This window comes from Triticum aestivum, chromosome 2B, assembly GCF_018294505.1.
Source record: "Triticum aestivum cultivar Chinese Spring chromosome 2B, IWGSC CS RefSeq v2.1, whole genome shotgun sequence".
Taxonomy (NCBI): domain Eukaryota; kingdom Viridiplantae; phylum Streptophyta; class Magnoliopsida; order Poales; family Poaceae; genus Triticum; species Triticum aestivum.
Window position 1 is genome coordinate 579,033,256 of NC_057798.1, and position 5,524 is coordinate 579,038,779.

A 5,524-nucleotide genomic window follows, 5' to 3' on the forward strand; every position below is an offset into this window, starting at 1 on the left:
AGAGTAAGGTGTCACAATGCAAAAAGAGTTTCAATGCAATTAAATGCCAGTTCTCGTACTAAATTTTCTAAAGGTTGCTTCAAGTGGACCAGAATCACCTGGTATTTGCATACTCTTCTCTCCTACTTTCTTCTCTCCACTCTTCTCTGTTTGTGTTCCCTGTTTGTGTTCCCCTCGCCTTTATTTGCTGAAAAAGAAAGACATAAACACAGAAACTTTTCTATGAAAACTAAATAAGGAAAATAACTTATTAAAGATTCATGTTGCCTCCTGAAAAGCGCTTGTTTTAGGTCTTTAGCTCGACCATGTCTCATCAGTGAGGTCAGGGTCCTGCAGGGATTGACACCTCTTGGGTCCCCTCGCCTTCTTGAATTTCCTCCTCTGGGTCTTGATCTTCGCTTGCATTCTCATCTTCAGAAATAAGAAGTGGATCTCCAGGGATGTAGGGCTTCAGTCTTTGACCGTTTACAAGGAAGAGACCTCCAGAAGTACTTTGCACTTGAATAGCACCATTTTGCAGAATCTTCTTCACCTTGCAAGGGCCATACCATCTTGACTTGAATTTACCAGGAAATAAATGAAACCTAGTATCATAGACCAATACCAACTGTCCAAGATGAAATTCTTTCCTCAATATATGCTTGTCATGCCAGATCTTGGTCTTTTCTTTGTAAATTCTTGCACTCTCGTAAGAGTCAGCTCTCAGTTCTTCCATTTCACAGAGTTGAAGTTTTCTGTATTTTCCTACTGCATCAAGGTCCATATTGAGTTTCCTTAGTGCCCATTGAGCTTTGTGTTCAAGTTCAACGGGTAGATGGCATGCTTTTCCATATATTAACCTGAATGGTGACATTCCTATTGGTGTTTTATAGGTTGTCCTATATGCCCATAGTGTGTCTGGTAATTTCAGTACCTAGTTAGACCTTGACTTTGATACTACCTTCTCGAGAATGGCCTTTATTTCTCTATTAGACAACTCCACTTGTCCATTTGCTTGCGGGTGATATGGAGTTGTAATTCTGTGATTATGAACTGCATATTTTGCTAAGAGAGATTCTAGTTGGGAGTTGTTGAAATGTGTTCCTCCATCACTGATAACAATCCGTGGCACACCAAATCTTGGAAAGATCACTTGCTTGAACAAATTGCAAACTGACTTGGAATCAGCATTGACGGTTGGTACAACCTCAACCCATTTTGACACATAGTACACTGCCACCAATATGTATTTGTACCCTTTTGATGATGGCAAGGGTCCAACATAATCAATTCCCCATACATCAAAGAGCTCTACTTCAAGAATTCCTTTTTGAGGCATCTCTTGCCTTTTTGAAATCTTTCCAGTTCTCTGACAAGGATCACAAGCTTCAATATAGGAATGTACATCCTTGAATAAAGTTGGCCAGTAAAATCCCGCTTGCAAAATTTTCGCTTGAGTCTTCCTAGTACTTGCATGACCTCCATAAGGGGATGAATGGCAATGATAGATCACACTTTTAGCTTCACCTTCCGGCAAGCATCTTCGAACAATTCCATCAGCACAATGTTTGAATAAGTAAGGTTCATCCCAAAAGAAGTGCTTCATATCTGATAAGAATTTCTTCTTCTTTTGATACCCAAAATCTGTAGGGACTTTGTTACAGACCAGATAATTAACTATATCTGCATACCATGGTGTATAGTTTTGTATACTAGTCACTTGCATAAGATTGCTCCCTGGTAAAACATCATTGATAGGTAAGGAGTCTACTGCATTGTTTTGCAACCTCGACAAGTGATCTGCCACAACATTTTCAGCTCCTTTCTTGTCCTTGATTTCCACATCAAATTCTTGAAGCAAGAGTATCCATCTAATTAACCTTGGCTTGGCTTCTTTCTTGCTGAGTAGATATCTAATTGCAGCGTGGTCTGTGTAAACTACACAATGAGACCCTACAAGATATTGCCTGAATTTGTCAAAGGCATACACTACTGCCAACAACTCCTTTTCTGTGGTTGTGTAATTAGCTTGAGCACCATCAAGAGTTTTGCTAGCATAGTATATTACATGCAAATCTTTTCCTTTTCTTTGTCCCAGTACTGCACCCACAGCAAAGTCACTTGCGTCACACATTATCTCAAATGGTAATTCCCAGTCAGGGGGTTGCACTACTAGAGCAGTGACCAATGCTTCCTTGAGCAAGTTGAAGGATTTTTCACATTCTGCATCAAAGTTGAACTTAACATCATTGTTTAGGAGATTAGTGAGGGGTTTGGCTATCTTGGAGAAATCCTTTATGAATCTTCTATAGAACCCAGCATGTCCCAAAAAGCTCCTTACTCCCTTCACATTTACAGGTGGTGGAAGTTTTGATATTACTTCAACTTTGCTTGATCAACCTCAATTCCTCTTTCAGATACCAAATGTCCCAAAATAATTCCTTCCTATACAAGAAACTGACACTTCTCCCAGTTTAAGACTAGATTGTGTTCTGAACACCTCTGAAGAACTGCTGCCAAATTATTCAAGCAATCCTCATAACTTTTCCCAACGACCGTAATATCATCTATGAACACCTCCACTTTGATTCCTATCATATCAGAGAATATAGAGAGCATAAACCTTTGAAATGTTGGGGGTGCATTACAAAGTCCATAGGCTAGTCTTTTGTAAGCAAATGTTCCGTATGGGCAAGTGAAAGTTGTTTTATCTTGATCATCCGGATGAATTGGGATTTGCAAGAATCCTAAATACCCATCTAAGCAGCAGAAATATTCATGCCCAGCAAGCCTTTCCAGCATTTGGTCAATGAAAGGTAAAGGAAAATGGTCCTTCCTCGTCACTTCATTTAACTTTCTGAAATCATTGACCATTCTCCACCCTGTGACAGTCCTACTAGGAATCGTTTGCCCTTGTTCATTTTCAATGACAGTTATTCCTCCTTTCTTGGGCACCATGTGAATGGGACTCACCCACTCGCTGTCCGAAATTGGGTATATGATATCGGCAGAGAGCAATTTAAGAATCTCCTTTTTAACAACCTCTTGCAAATGGGGATTTAATCTTCTTTGACTTTCTCTAATTGGTACACTGCTTTCTTTCAAGTAAATCCTATGAGAGCAGAGAGCAGGATTTATCCCTTTCATATCATCAATTGAATATCCAATAACATCCTTGTACTTTTGCAAAACTGCTTGAAGCCCTTTTATTTGCCTTTCCGTCAACTCCCTATTCATGATAATTGGCCACTGGTTGTCATTGTCTAAGAATGCATATTTCAAACTTTCTGGAAGTTGTTTCATTTCTATTTGCCTTGGTTGCATCTTCTCTAGTGGCCTTGTACTGCTTTCCAATATGCTCACAGGTCTGATTTCTTCATATCTGATTTCACTATTGTCCTCCTCAACTACTTCACAACAATTACTTCCATACCTCTCTTCATAGCCTTCTTCCACACATTTCTGTAGTGTATCAATTCTGTAGCAGTGCTTTTCTTCTTGCGGAACATGTGTTGCATGCTTCATGTCAAACTCCACCTTTTCATTTCCAAACCTCATGCTCAATTTAGCTTCTTGAACATCAATAAGTGCACCAGCTGTGGCCAAAAATGGTCTTCCAAGGATCACAACCTCACTTTTGTCCTCCATATCTAGCACTACAAAGTCAATCGGATAAGCAAACTTCCCAACTTTGATTGGAACATCCTCAAGAATTCCAACAGGTTTCCTATATGTTCTGTCAGCTAACTGAAGAGTTATGGCTGTTGGATTTAATTCTCCCAAGATCATCCTTTTGCTAACTAAATGTGGTAACACACTAACACTTGAGCCCAAATCACACAGAGCACTGTAAGTTTTGTTTCCAATCACACATGGTACACAAAAGCTTCCTGGATCATCCAATTTTTCAGGCATGGAATTCTGAATTATCGCACTGCATTCCTTTGATAAAGTCACTACTTCTGGCTCAGACATGCTTCTTTTCTTTGTTAGCAATTCCTTGAAATATTTGGCATACATTGGAACATGCAGGACAGCTTCAAGAATAGGAATGGTAATCTGAACTCCCTTCATAGTTTCCAAGAATTTGGCAAATTGCTTGTCATCTTTGGATTTGTTGAACCGCTCAGGAAAAGGAATGTTGTTGGTTGTTATTGCTTCCTCTAGCAAAGGCTCAGCTCTTGTTTGAAAACCAGGAAATTCAACTTCAGTTTCAATTCGGTTATCAACTTCTTTCTCCTTTAGTTTCTCTGATGATGTTGAAGGTGGAGTTCCGGATGAACTTGGCCTCATAGCAGGAGGGACATATGTCTTCGGAGTAGGAAGTAATGGTCCTGACATAACTCCACTCCTTGTAATCACTGCATCAACTGAAGATATTGCCCCACAGTGAGCTTTCGGGTTTGGAATTGGTTGCGCAGGCATCCTTGCTTCATTTTCTCCCACCATACTATCCATTTTGCTCACAAGCATCTTAACAATATCCTTTAAGCGATTAACTTCATTTGTCATCTTGCTCATCAATTCCAACTGCATTTTCATGATTTCCTCCATTCCATTTGACTGGACATTTTGTTGTTCATTCTGCCTCGGCACTTGAAATTGACTTGGATGATTTGGTGGTCAATTTCCTTGTATTGTCGATCCACTTGCATATGACTGATTGTTCTTGTATGACAAGTTTGGATGATTCCTCCAAGAAGGATTGTAGCTATTTGTTAATGGACCTTGACTTTGGGCATAACTTACTTCTGAAACCGATGATCCAATTGCTGAATAGATGGTACATTCTGTTGAAGGATGACCTGCTTGGCCACATACATCACACATTTGAGGCACACTTACTGAAGCTACAGATGTACCGATGCAATTTGACATGATACTATCCATCTTCTTGTTTAAGATGTCAATCTAGCCGCCATGCTATCATTTGCAGACACATTGTACACACCAGGATGTGGTGGTGCTATTGCTCTTTCACTTGACCATTGGAAGTGATGAGACGCCATACTTTCAATCAATGCAAATGCTTCATCAAGGTTTTTGTTCATGATTCCTCCTCCAGCAGCAGAATTGACAAAAGCTCTAGTCTGAGTAGACAGTCCTTTGTAAAAGGTTTGTAACACCAGCCATCTTTCTAAACCATGATGAGGACACATTCTGATTAAAGAGTTGAATCTTTGCCATGCATCATACAAACTCTCTCCATCATATTGAGTGAACCTTGTTAACTTGTCCCTGTATTCAGCAGCTTTTGTTGGTGGAAAGTATCTCTCAAGAAATGTCTACAATAAAGTCTCCCAAGTATCCTTCAGATGTTTAGGCAATGAGTGAAGCCATACTCTTGCTCCATCTCTCAAGGAAAATGGAAATAGTGATAATCTGATAGCACTCGGTGAAACTCCATTTTGCTTGAGGGTGTTACAATACTCCAAGAAAGTCCTTATATGCTCATGTGGGTCTTCTAAAGCTGTTCCACAAAATCTGGACTGTTGTACCATGTTAATCAGAGCAGGCTTCAATTCAAAATTGTTCGCCTGAATAA

General features: G+C 39.7%; 1 non-coding gene across 1 annotated transcript; it reads left to right on the forward strand.

Annotated features, from left to right (window-relative positions):
- The first annotated feature begins 5,118 nt into the window (after window positions 1-5,118).
- Window positions 5,119-5,225, forward strand: LOC123047765 (small nucleolar RNA R71). The gene has a single exon (XR_006423129.1). It is a non-coding gene; the product is annotated as a small nucleolar RNA R71 (small nucleolar RNA).
- Window positions 5,226-5,524: the final 299 nt, after the last annotated feature.